The following is a 15586-nucleotide window of genomic DNA, read 5'->3' on the forward strand; positions in this document are numbered from 1 at the left end:
AGAGAGAGAGAGAGAGAGAGAGAGAGAGAGAGAGAGAGAGAGAGAGAAGGAGAGCGGTGAGAGGGAAAGAGAGAGGTAGTACAAAGAACAGTATTTACTGAAAATTCCTATGTCCAACCTCCTTAGATTCTTAGTTTGGCAAAATTTACTATGGTTTGGAGCTCACTCACTTGACAATTTACTTCAACAGTAGGACAATGGAGGAGTGTCACCTCCAGCTCACTTTTACATACATATACATGAAATCAATTCTCAGATATTAATTTAAGAAGCATTTTTTAAAATGCTTACATTGCTCAAAACACTATTTCAGGATGTGGGGGAGGTATAAAGTTTAGATAAGACTCCATTTCTACCCTCAGGAAACTTATCCACATCTACTATACAACAGCTCTCAAATGATATAGCCCCAGTGGTATCTGTCTCCTTGTGGGGCAGAGGTAAATCTAAACAAGGCCTATATTCTATATATTCAAAACCTTCTTTTGACTTCATTAAGCTTTTCTCCAGCCAGAAGGATTTTCTATGATCTCTCTCATGTGATATATCCAAACAACAAGAAAAATGTTTATCTGAAATATTAGTAAGTAATCTCCCAAGGGTGCCCATCTTGTTGTCTCCTTCATAAGGCATAAAACCTCCAACAAAATGAAATGAACAACAAATGAGAGGAGATAGAAGAAACATATCTCTTCCCCATTAGGAAATATACAGTTCAGAAATGGAAGCCAGAATTACAACTGTTTTATGACCAATTAATACAACATTAAGGAAATACCCATTAACTGAAATTCTGTAGAAAATGGTATTGTTTGTAAATTGCATTTTTTTTGTCTACAGTGGAGCCCAAAAATGAAATAAAAAACCAAGGTAATTTTCACAAAACACCATATGACATATTATTCTACTTCAAAAAAATAAATATGATGATGCTGACAAAAGGGAGATTATCTGAAAACTGTGCTCCATCAAAAATAAACAAATAATCTTTGAGTATAATCCAAAGCAATACTCAAATTCTATAAAGGATACATGTTATCTTTCCCTCCCAACTGATCATAACCTATACACATGTGTACATCTGTATGATTCTTGCATAAATTCTCTCATAAATTTGCCAGAGAATACACCCCAAAAGACTGGAGACTTTCTGTGATTTCTGTTGCTATGAAGAGATAAATAATGGAGCACTCCAGATGTCTACAAGCTATTCCTCACTTTCCCTCATACATTTCTCTGATAATATCTCTTATTCTGGTTCCTCATTGCAATTCCTTGTTTACAATATGTTGCACCCTGCTGATTCCCACCATGCAGCTTTTCCATTGCCCTTCGGGTGACACTTATTTTCAATTCTTTGGCCACTGTAGCATTCCATGACTCACAGCCATAAAATATCCTAGTGGAACTAGTATTTTAAAGAAATGCTCTTCTTTCAGGAAGAAAATTTATGGTCATAAAAAGATCATTGCAATCTCCCAGAGGCTATTTGGCTTACTTTCTTCTACCCTGTTCAGCTCAGGGCCCTACTTATTATCCCACAGAAGTGCCTATATAAGATAGATATTATGATGGACAATTTCTATAAGTTGTCCACCTACCTTACATATTTAAATGCAATAATCTCAGAATTTCCAACTTTCTCTTAAATTAATTCATTCTAAAATATCTCACTAACTAGGTACAATGAAATTCAATTTTAAAAGATTTCATTTGTGGAAATATGGATTTGCCTAGACAATAACTAAGAACTTATCATTGAATGGGCAAGAAAGATAGGAGTCAAGGAATATTCAGTTTTTCATTCCTCTCTCTTCTTTCTTTACTAAGATCTCTGTAAGAACTTTTTCCTGTCTACACCCCCTTCTACCACTTTTCTGCCTCCTTTTATGTGTCTTCTTTCATTGGGATGAAAGATCCTTGAGGGAAGGGAGTCTTTTTATTTTTTATTTTTATTTTTTAAGCAATAGGGGTTAAGTAACTTGCTCAAGATTACATGGCCAGTTATTTCTGGGTGTGGTGGTGAGTGTCTGAGCCCAGGATTCGATCTCCAGGTCATCCCGACACTGGAACCAGTGCTCTTACTCACTGAGCCACCTGGCCGCCCTTTTGATTTTTTTTTGCTTGTATATTTATCCCAGCATTTAGGACAATTCTTGGAACATTGTCAATACTTAATAAATATTTATTGGCTTGGTGACTACAGGAAAGAGACAGCATGTTGTAATAAAAAGCATCTTAAATTTGGATAGATTTGAATGTCCATTCTGACTTTGAGCTAGTCCTGTAGCCTTTATACATTTCATTTGCCCCAACTGTAAAGTGACAGAGTTGGGCTAAATTAACTGTAAGGGCTATTCTGAGTCAAAATATATGATTCTATGAATTCAAATGATCACTAAATGAAAGATGTGTGTACCCTACAAGGGGAAAAAGACTTAAGGTTTTTATATTAAGCTAAATATTTGTACACTACTACTCTAGCATTACATTGGTGGGGCACTACCAATGTGAGTCTCTTTTCTTGCCATGTCATATGTATTATCTTCTGAAAGCAATGCTTTAAAATTGTTCATATTTTTTAGCATGATACTATTGAAAAATTCAGTTCTTATAACTGTTTAAAACAAATACTAAATATTACAATGTGAGATATGTTTATTTAGTTACCTACTAAACCCCACCATTCTTCTACAAATATTCTGCCTGCTAATTTTCAGGAGCACTCTTCTCTGCTACAGCATTAAGTGGATCACAGTTCATCAATCAAGGGTGTAAAAATAACTCCAAACATCTCTGAAAGTCAGGTTTGTGGAGTAAACTGCTTTGTGTTTCCCATGGGTCATCCCATTATATCAAAGAGTTCCCAAAGGTGAATTTAACCATAAGCAAAATAAAAAAAAGCTTTATGTATGTGATCTTAACTGATATTCACAACAACTATGTGAGGTCAATGTTATCATCCCCATTTTTATGGATGAGGAAATAAGAGGCTCACAAAGTTGAAATGACGTGATGAGAATCAAACAGTTCAAAGGCCAGATTCCAACACATCTTTTATTTACTATTAGATCAGCAGAGTATCTACTATGTCACATTGGAACAGATATGCATTAATGATAATAGCAGCTCACATTTATATAGTGCTTTAAGCTTTTTATGCTGTAACACACATTATACTTCCAGATAAAGACATGATAGATTTAGGGTACAGAAATAGACATTTATATTTTTATAAATAGCTAATGAGGAAATTTATTTTTCTTGAGTATGAATATTTGTCATGAGAAATTAATCATTCTTTCCTCTCTTTTTTAATTGGATGGAGATAGGAGGGAATGAAAGTAAATTTCTATTAATTAGAAAAACTTTTTTAAATAGCTCAGGCAGGCTACAGGTGTGGAACATTGCATGTACTTTTAGATGAGGTCATTCTATTTTCCATTTTGCTTAATTGTTTTACTTCATCATAAGAGACCTCTCATAGCATGAGTAATCTGTAAGTGTTTGTAATGTTAGAAACAAAACCCATCAATAAAATATTTTAAAGTGATTTACAAGCATTGCTTTTGAATCCCCAAAATCATCCTGTGGGGAGGATACTGTCATGGCATGGTATTGTTCACCTTTTGAAGGATATGGCACGAAGAAAACAGTGACAAAGAGAAAACAATTCAAAGGAGACAAAAACCCAACATGATAACTGTGAGTAACTATATGACAACTAAATTGGATCAGTGTCACATTAAATATCTATCCTTGATATCCCTCTCTCCATGAAATGGATATCAAGACTGCTTTCATATTAAGGGTCATTTGCATACTCTTTAATTTAAGACTCTGCAGAAATTTAATTCAATTTACTTCAATTAAATTCCAGCATTTGTTATGCAATTGCATGTTTATACTCAACATACGATAAAAATCAAATAAATCTTCTAACTCAGAAGGATGGAATAAAAGTCCAATTAACTATGTGCTTGACTATAATGAAAATTTTGGCATGAAGATAGCTGTTTGGTAAGAGGTTTGGTTTTTTTTCTAATAAAGTATATTTAAATTCAATCCATTCACTTAGTCTGTCTCATCTGTGATATTAAGAAAAATTAAAAGTATATTTTTTGTGGCCAAAGGGAGAGAGATTAGAAAAATGATGACCTTGAAATAATCATGACAAACCCTTTGACATCTAAGAGACTTGAGAAATCATTTCACTGTGCACAGGTTCTCATTTTACTGCATAAGTGAATTCTAACAAAATAACACTTGTCCATATAACAATTTTCTTTCAACTGTGTTCCCTTAGTTAACATTTATATTAATATTTATTATAAAACAAGACATGTTCCCATATATCTCCAACAAACTAGCTTCTAGTAAAGAACATACTGCATATGTTAGGCAAAGTAGACATTGTGGAAAGCCAAGGGGTTATATCTATAAGTGGTTGTAGTGCTTTCCTATTTAGCACCATTGTTCTAATATCAGGATCTGAAAATCCCTTAAATGCACATTTGCATAGGGAGGTAGCATGTCCCGTGCACAGGGAGTGAGATTTAGAATGAGAAAGACAGGCTCAGTTTCTGCCTCTGAGGAATACTGGCCATGTGACCCAGAACAAGTCATTTGAGCTCTTGGGGCTCTGCTGAAAGTTGCTCTGTAGTCAGAGCCATAGCAGATAACTATCATAGACAAAACTACAACAGTAAAACAAAAGCAAAACTCCCTTTAGGCTAAAGATCAATATCATCTAGCTTCCTATCCTGGGAAACTCTGCTTCTTGTCTGCAAGTTTCTAGAAAGAAAATCAAAATTATATATAGTCAATATATTAAGGATCTCTCTTTAGAGGTAGAATAAAACATTTTTTAGGATGATATGAATGTTTATCTATAACATAGACATTGTAATATAAACTGTTTAAAACATTTATACAGGTTATATAAAAGTACTTATATAAAATACAAAATATTTTAAGGTTATAAAGTTCCTATATTCTCTCTCTCTTTGTTTTTCTGCCTCTGTCTCTCTCTGTCTCTGTCTCTCTCTGTCTCTCTCCTCTTTCTCCCTACACACACACATACATAAACACACAAGCAAAAAAAAAAACCTTTATCAAAGTTAATGCATTGACCATAAATAATTTTAATTTGCTTTCTAGAAACCTACCAATGGAGAGCTAAATACACACACACACGCACACATGTACACATGCACACACACACACACAAACACACACTCGTTCCAAATTCTGCAGTGGCTATGGAATGAAAACTCAAATTCTGAGTGAAATAGAAGGAGACAGAAACACTATCAAACTCTCCAAACACCAATAATAGGTTTAAGAACTCAGACAGGTACATTTGGGGGCAGAGTCAAGATGGCAGATTAGAAGCAGGACCTCCCAGCTTCTCTGGCTTCCACCTTCCCCAATCCATTTAAAAAGGGGACTCTGAACAAACTTTGGAGCTGCAGAACCCACAAAATTACACAGAGGAGCTAACCTCCTGCAGGAATCGGCCAGCGTAGCACTCTGGGAGCCCAGCCCAGCCCCACACTAAGGCTTTAGCCACAGGGTGGGCCTGACCAGCCACTGGACAGAGGGACTCCAGATCATCAGCATGTAGTTGTTTCCAGATGTATCAACACATAGATGCAAAGGACAAAGTGAGAGGTCAGTGCAGTTTGGACTTTGGGACCCAGCAAGTGGGAGTGCATGGCTTTTGCCCCCAGGCAAGAAGCCACTGAGATGCTGGCACAGCCAGCCAGTGCCACGTGGCAGCTTCAGCTTCTGGCCTGCAGAGTGTAGGGGTACCAAGCACCAGTCTGAGGGGTAATCGCTCTTGCTTTAACCTGCTTGGATCTGAATTGCAGTCTAGGGTGGAGGTCCTGGGGTGTGTGTCCAGCTTGCCAGAGTGTGTGGAGACCTCAGAGAGGGCACCCATCTAATACCTCCGGAAGCTGAGAAAACCCCAGCGTTTGGGACAAAAGCTCCCCTGTCTGACAGCAGAGTCCTACTGTGGCAAAAAGCTCAGGGGTCAAGTGACTGAGGGGTGACATGACCAGGCAAAGGAAACAAAGCAGACAGAAGATTCCAACATTACACTCTTATTTTGAGGACAAAAAGGAACAAAGCATGGAACAGGAGGAAGACAGTGAAGTCAGAACTCCTGCACCAAAAGCTTCAAAGGAAAATACGAGCTGGTTACAGGCCATAGAGGACCTTAAGAAGCAGATAAGAGAAGTGGAGGAAAAATTGGGAAGAGAAATGAGAACAATGCAAGAAAATTATGAAATGAGAGTCAACAGCCTGACTGAGGAAAATAACACCTTAAAAAACAGACTAACTCAAATGGCAAAGAGGCTCAAAAAGGCAATGAGGAGAAGAATGCCTTAAAAAGCTGAATTTGCCAGATGGAAAAAGAATCTCAAAAGCTCAATGAGGAGAATCATTGCTTCAGAATTAGATTGGAGTAAAGGGAAACTAGTGACTTTATGAGAAATCAAGATGCTGTTAAACAGATCCAAACAAATGAAAGAATAGAAGGCAATCTGAAATATCTCATGGGAAAAAACACTAATGTGGAAAATAGATCCAGGAGATATAATTGGACTACCTGAAAGCCATGATCAAAGTAAGAACATAGAAATCATCCTCTGGGAAGTTCTCAAAGAAAAGTGCCCTGATGTTTTAGAACCAGAGGGCAAAATAGAGCTTGAAAGAATCCATTGATCACCTCCTGAAAAAGATCCCAAAAAGAAAACTCCTAGGAATATTATAGCCAGGTTCTGGAATTTCCAGATTAAGGAGAGAATATTACAAGCAGCCAGGAAGAAACAATTTGAATATTGTCGAAACATAATTAGGGTAACCCAGGATCTGGCAGCTTCTACAATGAGGGATCGAAGGGCTTGGAATATGATATATCGGAGTTCAAAGGAGCTGGGATTAAAACCAAGAAACACCTACCCAGCAAAACTGAGTATCATGTTTCAGGGGGAAATATGGTCATTCAATGGAATAGCGGACTTTCAAGCATTCTCGCTAAAAAAAACCAGAGTTGAATAGAAAATTTGACATTCAGATACAAGAAGCAAGAGAAGCATGAGAAGGTCAACAGGGAAAAAAAATATATAAGGAACTTATCAAAGTTGAACTATTAACAATCCTACATGGAAAAACAATAATTCTAACTTATGAAACTTTTCTCAGTAGTTGAAGGGAATAGAAACATTATATATATATGTCTATATATGAGGGTATATGGGCATATGAATAAATATGTGAATGTGTGTACAAATGTTTACAGGTATACATAGATAGAGGGCACAGGACCAATTTAACAGGAAGGGATGATAGTTAAAAAGTGAAATTAAGAGGTGAGAGAGGAATATAATGAGAGGAGAAGGGGAGAGACAGAATGGGGTAAACTATCTCATATAGAAGAGGCAAGGGAAAATGGTTACAATGGAGGGGAAGAATAGGAAGGCAAAAGGGAATAGGTCGACCTTATTCCCATTGAATTTGGCTTGAGGACGGAATGAAATACACACTAAATAGGGTATCTCACCCTACAGGAGAGTAGGGGGGGAAGGGCATGAGAGGGGGGGTGGTGGAAGGGAGGGTAGGCTGTGGGGGGGAGGGAAGTTGGAAGAACCCCCTTTTGAAAAGGGACGGGATCAAAGTAGAGAATAGAACAAGTGGGAGGTGGGAAAGGAGGAAGGGAAGTATAGTCAGTCTTTTACAATATATCTACTATGTTATTGTTTTGCATTAGCCATCCATGTACAACCTATACTGAACTGCTTATCTTCACAGTAAGGGTGGGTGACAAGGGAGGAAGGGAATGAATCTGGAATTCAAAGTTTTAAAATCAAATATTCAAATATATATATATATATATACTATTATTAATTCCATTTTACATGTAATTGGGAAATAAAATATACAGGCACTGGGGCATAGAGATCCACTGGAAAAGTCAAAAGGGGTATGGGAGAAAATATGGGAGACAGCAGAGTGGAGGAGAGGATATCCTGTGGGACTGCTGTTTTGGGGTGGTGGGTAAGGGAAAAACGAGGAGAAAATTTGTAACACAAAATCTGGTGGAAATGAATGATGTAAATCAAAAGTTAATAAAGCATTTGAAAAATTAAAAAAAATAAAACACTAAAATAAATATTTGCTAACCAATTAAAAGTTAAAAAAAAAGAACTCAGACAGATTGTACATGGGATGTCAGTTCATAATTGTAGTGACCTTTAGGAAGGTCAAACCTGATGGAGTCATCCCTAGGTAAGAATTATCCCTAGAAATTTAGTATGATCCCAAAGTAATATGGATGTTTGGGGCTAACTTGAGCTACATTAAATCCATGTTTATTGTCTCCCACACTCCCAGAAGTGACCCCAGAACCATTCTAGTCTACCAAAAGTTAGTTACATATGACCAAAAAATGAAAAAGGATGTTTATCCAATGTTGGAAACTGTATATAAATATACACTAGATACCCGATAATCACTAAATGTCAGAATTGGGACCTTTAGAGTTCATTGGGACTGAACCCCAGAGAGTTAAAGCAACATGTAGAGTTGCAGGATTGAGAGTTTTGAAAGGGGACCTTGGAGGTAATCTAACCCAAGTGTAATTTCTTAGATACTAAAATTAAAGCTAAAAATGATATAATTTAACAAAGTTCTGGCAGTGGTACGCTCCAGTTTCCCCCCAGTTCTTCTAATGCCAAGTCCAGTATTCTTTTCCCTTCATGACAATTCTTTCCCATCATGCTTCCTTAATGATAATAAGGTGGGAAAGGATGGGAGCATAGGAATTACTGTTTTGTTAATATTTGTTAATATGTGCATTTTTTTCTACTGTGAACTTAGAAGGGATTGTTGTTTACAGAGGAGACATGAAGGTTATTCATCCAAGAGAAGATAGAAAAGTCAGTAGAATTAGAGAGACTTACATTTATCTCAATTTTTCTAAGTTAACTGTGAGCCAAAGGCTTCTTAGAAATAGGAACTTGAGGAAAGTCTAAAATGTTTTGAATAAGAATAGGTTTTGAATAAGAGTCAGTCTACCCAGAGACTTTGGGGAAAGTAGGCTCAGATTTGCAATGGAAGATGTCACTTAGATACATGACAGGCCACAAGGCCTTTAGGAAGAATGTGCCTTGGGTAAAAGGGGTAGAAGACAAGCTTAACATGAAAGACAGAACTATTCATGGTAACTGGCTGGTGAATCTCCCTCTGCAAAATCAACCACGACAGAGGAAAATGTCAAGTACATTAGAACTTACAAAGGCTAGAACCATAGAGACCTGGGTGAAAAAGGCAACCTCAAAGTCAGGGCAGGATTTATTGTAGGCTAGGGAAGTAATATTTGGTTGCCATCTTTGGAAATATCTATTGGTCTAGAGCTGAACATCTAGGCCTTGAGGCTTTGGGGGTAGAAGAAAGCTAGATGTATTAGAGGTCTGTAACATCCCAATCCCTAATATTTAATATCTAAGATTAATAGGAAAACATTCTATACACACACACATATACATACAGACATACACACATTTGTGTGTGCACAAACTCCCCTTTGTTCAATATTGTTGTTGTTCACTCAAGAGTCACATCTGACTCTTTGTGACCCAGTTTGGGGGTTTTCTTAACAAAGATACATTTTATAGATGAGGAAACTGAGGCAAGCAGAGTCAAGTCACTTGCTCAGAGTCATGTAGCTAGTAAGTATCCAAGACCAAATTTGAGCTCAGGAAGATGATTCTACCTGACTACTATACCCCCTGGCTGCTTCTTGCTCAATATCTCCTCTGGTTAACTTTTATTGGAAATGCCCAATGGATAATGTTTATTGAAATGAGTTGAACTGACTAACAGAACTATGTTTTGCTTTAAAAAAATAACAAAAACGGTCACATTGATGGGCAATATCTGTGGTTTCCCACCAAGAAGAAACATGAGGTGTGATTATAATGTAACTAGTCTGATTTTGGGGGGTGGGTCTCATTACATCACAGACACACCTTATACAATATGTGAAAGTTGAAAGTGTGGTTTGAAACTCTCAAACTTTCCTTAAGAAAAAGAAAATGGTAACATTTAGTAGAAAGATTTCCAATGTAAACCAATAAAAAATAATAATTACCCGTGAACTATAATATTGATGTTTCCTCAGAGTTTCCTTTAAAAAAATAGGTACTCCTATTTATGCTACAGGAGTTAACTGTTGCTGAATCAACATAGCTGTGTAAGAGAGTTTTTACATCTCTGCAGAGTCTATTTCTCTTTAATAGCACCCTAACTCAGTAATTAGGCTGCCAGTTGTAACTTCTTCCACTACTTTCTAAACACAATGCATTAGATAGCACATCAGCCACTTATCTACACAAAAGACACTTTTCCCACAGAAAAAGTCACTTTTTCTAAGTATCTGAAAAGGCATAATTAGTAGCCATTAGTATTACCAAAAATAAATAAATAAGTAAATAAAAAAAAATTTGCAAATGATGTTCATTTAGGGTTTCCAGAACCCGTTCACTCAGGGTAAAAATATCTGGCAGGAACCAAAAGAAAAACACATCTACCATGAAGTTTCCTTTCTGTGCAAAGAATTTCTCATTCTGGTCATGGAAAAAAGACTGTGCTTTACAAAAGTAATTTGTTCTGGTTTGCAAGGTTGAACCCAAAAACCAGTTTACTGGGGAACCATGTGACCCTTGCAGCACAGTGATCCATTGTGTGTCACTCAATGTTTCATCGGCGGTCAAGCCTATGTGAGCAAGGAAAAGATTGGCTCTTTTGCCTTCCCAGTGTTGACAATGAGAAGTTGGGGCAACAAGTCTCAGAACCATGGCCAACGTGTTGATTTGCGGAGGGCAACAGAAGTACAAATAAAGGTAGCAACAGTTTCCTTCATATCCAATCCAATACATACACAGAACCTTATTAATCTTAAGAGCAGTTTGCATCGACAGCATACATTACAGCTACAAAGTACTTTGCATACATTCCTCCATGTAATCCCAACCACAATTTATTAAAACAAGCCCATCAAATATATTCTTGTCTTCATTTTTAATCCATGGAAAATGGAAGCAAAAAGAAATGAACTGATTTCACTAAGATTGCCTATCTTGCAAGCAGAAGAGCTGAGACACAAACTCTAGATTTCTGACTTAATCTAGTACTTTTTCTGCTGCTACCGTGTTTCCCTGATAATAAGACACTGTCTTATTTTTTTTTTTTGGACAGAAAAACACCAGAGGGCTTATTTTCAGGGGAGGGCTTATTTTAATGAACATTGACAGCAATTTTAATAAACAGGTAAATGTGAACAAAAAAAGTACCTTTATTCAATAATGAATTCAATAAAGAACAGGATGATGCGCTCACTGCTGCAGCTCTGATTGGATGCAACTCGGAGCACGGCGTGCGTTTCACGGGTGGGGGAACGGTGCATACAGAGGGTACCGTAATGTAGCGTGTAGCACAGGGGATCATCTTCACTACAGTACCAATCTCAATAGGGCTTACTTTCGGGGGAGGGCTTATTTTAGAGGAATCTTACACAGTAAGGGGAGGGCTTATTTTCGGGATAGGTCTTATTATCGGGGAAACATGGTATTACCAGAAGAAACCTTAAGGGGCATCTTGATACATCCTGCTTATCAAGACACTGAATAAAATGAGGCCCAAACAGGTTGGAGGATTTCTCTATGGTTACTACACTGAGAGTTAATAACAGTCAGGATAAGAACCTGAGCCTCCAAACTACAGTGATTTGCACGTTGTAGGCAATTAATAAATGTTTATTGAATAAATATTAGTTTAGTGATTTCCCCCTTATATACAACAAACTTTGGTTGATTAAAATACTGAAAACAAATTATTCTATTGTTCAGAATATAATCATTGCTACAATTATTGCTTTAAAGTTTGTTAAGCATTTTACATACATTATCTCATTTGAGTATCATGAAAACAACAATAATAATTAAGCACTAATGTAGTGCTTTAAGGTTTGCAAAGTACTTTATAGATATCATCTCATTAGATCTTTACATTATACCTGGGAGCTAAGTGCCCTATCTGCTGTGCCCCCTACCTACCTCATAGCAAACTTAAGAGGAATACAACAGGTATTATTATCATGACCATTTTATATGAGGTAAAAGAGGCTCCGACTTTCCTAGGTTTAAATACTAGTATAAGAGGTTATAATCAAATATGCATCTTCCTGACTCAAGCACTCTACATACCTTCCTATACTGCCTCTCCAGCATAGTCCTTTGGCATGAATTCCTTTAGCATTCTGGTGTTGGAAATTTAACATGTCAATTGTTACCCGTATGACCTTGAATGTGTAATTTATAACCGCTTTGTGCTTCACCTCCTCATCTGTAAAATGAGAGGAGTTGTCTAGATCATCACCAAGTTCCTTTTGAGCTTCAAATCTACAATACGGGATTCAAAGATATTCACCTTTTTCTTTTTTTTTTTTTTTTAAGTCTATGGTTTTACATTTTATTTATTATATTGGATGGCTATCTGGAAGCGGGAGGTGAGAGCCTGGGAGAAATTATGGTGATATAAAATACATTAATAAAAATTTAATATATTAAATTATATCTTTCATTTTTAAAATTCAGGCTTAAAAAAAAGCTTTTTATCTCCTAAACTAAAGGTTTTAATGTCTTTCTTTCCCAACATCTTATGTTATCAAAGTAACTGGGACTAATTTTACAACATCTGAAAGTGAGAAGCAAGGAAAGTGTCTTGATAGGTAGAAAAAAAGTAAAGTCATGAATAGAGAGAAAAAAAAATTTATCTAGTGTACTGGTATCAAATTCAAATAGAAGCTTGGCCACTAAGCTGTATGTAAGGATCCCTGTAGGCTATAAATATCGCCTGTGACTTATTTGTTAGTGTAGGCCCCATGAGGGCAGCAGGAACTGTGTTTGTTATATCTAAAGCATGTGTAGCATATCTAAAGCAAAGAGATGAAAACCAAAGAACAAGAGAAAAAAATTAATATTTCGAGGCAAGAATGTTGACTTTTAAGATCTAATAGCTTAAAACTTCTCTAAGAGTTTTAGGACACATTGCATAAATTGTAAGTCCTGGGGGGTAGAAGGGAAAGAGGTCAAACAAATTAACTTTGATAACATTAATTTTCTGATGATGGTTATGCCAGCCTTTTTGTTATATGTATAGCAAAGTTTTACCTGTCTTAATAATGGATCCTGCTATGGTGGGTTACCAAGCCAATTTTAACTTAACTTTAATCTATAATTCTTAACTATTACAGACAGCTTAGTAGATGATGCAAAGATCTATTTGATTACTAGATCTACTAAGATCTACTAGATTTACAAAGATTACTAGAAGTTTATGAGCAAAGAAGATTCTACTTTAGAGCTAAAAGGTAATGCTTAGGTCAGATAAACTCACTGAATATAAATACATATATACATTTAATTAAGATGTTAAGACACAGGTATCTAGCCGTGTATAATGTCCTTTCTTACAATCAACAATAATTCACCTGTTAGTAGAGAGAATAACAATCTGGTATGCATGTAAACCAAATACTTTCTCTGTTTAGTAGGTTTCATAAGAAAAGCCAAAGAATTAAGACAAGCCATAGAAAGAACCAGCATGACTCACACAGAGAAGACTATTTGAATCCAAATTCATTTTCCCTTTAATTTCCCACCTGCAAATACTCTTTCATTGGTTCTATTGTACATATAGCTTTTGCTTAAAAGAACACTTTGTTCTTAAAAAAATTGTTACTCCCTATCCATCGCCATCACCCTCCAATTATTACATAAAGGATTAAGCAAAGGTTCAAAAACCTTTCTGACATCTAGGTATTTGCTAACATTAAAATTATTCTCCATTCTTAGACACAGCTTTTCAGCTTGTAATTACAAGTCAATCACCAGTTATGTAGCATTTCTATGGCTTTCAAGTTACCAAGGTTTCTGTCAAAACATAACTATCACGAATCATTCCATTTCAGTTTTTTCATGGACCTGTTGTTTGGCCAGGGGAATACATACTCTCTGAGGAAAGGAATTATCAAAAGATGACATTATGCTGTCCTGAAATATTAGTGGTCCTTCAGTTCTAATTTCTTGAAACTAGGATATGTTTCATGATTATAGTCTCCACAATAATCTATATATTTATCTTAAAAGATATATTCATTAGCACCATAGAAAACATCCACATTAGTTAAAATCAAGTAAGATGTGGAGCTTGTAGTAACTCCATAAAGGCAAGGGAAAAAGACTGATGAAAAGAGAACTTTGAAAGAGAATTTCAATTTAAAAAGAATTCTGGTACAAAATAAAAGGGTTTCTAAACCAGAGTTTACTATTATGATCAAAGAGAGAATAAATTAATTACCTGACTGACCAAAAGAATCTAAGAAAGGTCTGAGTAATGTGTGAGAAATTTGGCCAAGGTATAGTATGTCTCCTTTTACTCCTTATAAAATAGAATTGTTGCATAATAGCTATCTCTAGTGGATACTGTTAAAAACATCTCCTCTTGGTTTTGATGCCAATGGGAGGGAAAAAACAAACAAACAAACAATTACAGAGTCCATTATAAATTAATAGAGAAAAAGAAACCATCATTACATGGATTAGTCCTCTTGCCATGTCCAGTCTGCTTAAGTTCATTACCCCAATTCCTACCCCAACCCCAAACTTTGAGATTTTCTTTACTGCTTTTCTTTACTGTTCTTTACTGTTTCTGCTCTATGCTATAGCATAGAAGCCAGAGCAAGTAAGGGAAGGGACTATTAGTGATATCTTCAGGCAATAACCCTGGGGTTTGTTCCAGTTACTAACTCACTTGGAGGGTGCCTCAGAAAGCAAATAAAAGCAAGGAAAAGCTGAACAGTTCCATGGGTGCTCATTAGACTGGCTTTTTTATCGAGACTTCCTAATGGAGAAGGATATATTGGGAATCTTTTGCTTCTGGGCAGCAGAAATCTGTGCCCTGTGTCTGGTGACTGAGCAATGTAGAAGGCTTGTCAAGCTCTTAATGTTAATGCTTGTATGGTAGCACTCATCATCAAAAGTCACTGGAAAAGCAGGAGAACCCACAGTTGCTAGTTCAAGCACTGACTAGGAAAAACTGCAGCTAGACCCCATTTCACCACGGTGCCCATATATGTGGGGTTGTAGTAAGTAAAATATTTTAAGAGAATAGGTCATAACTAGTTGCCAGTAGATATTTAAGCCTTTTGAATATATTTTCTTTTTTTTTTTGGAGGGCAATTGGGGTTAAGTGACTTGCCCAAGGTCACACAGCTATTTTTTTTTTCTGTGTTAAGTATCTAAGGCCGGATTTGAACTCAGGTTCTCCTGACTCCAGGGCCAGTGCTCTATTCACTGTGCCACCTAGCTGCCCCAACCCTTTGAAGATATTAAATCCAGTCCATAAGGTAAGATTCCTGGGCTTGCAAAGACATATCTATAATGGAAAGACATATGTTTTCTTCTTTCTTTCTTTCTTTCTTTCTTTCTTTCTTTCTTTCTTTCTTTCTTTCTTTCTT

General features: G+C 36.3%; 1 protein-coding gene across 1 annotated transcript in view; it reads right to left on the minus strand.

The window, feature by feature from the left end:
- The window catches only part of PLCB1 (phospholipase C beta 1), a 628464-nt gene that overhangs the window by 538340 nt on the left and 74538 nt on the right, over positions 1-15586 (minus strand). The gene's annotated exons all lie outside the window — the stretch shown is intronic.

The sequence above is a fragment of the Petaurus breviceps genome, unplaced genomic scaffold (genome assembly GCF_028583685.1).
Source record: "Petaurus breviceps papuanus isolate PSGF00001 unplaced genomic scaffold, PetGlider_PUasm1.0 90686, whole genome shotgun sequence".
Classification (NCBI taxonomy): Eukaryota; Metazoa; Chordata; class Mammalia; order Diprotodontia; family Petauridae; genus Petaurus; species Petaurus breviceps.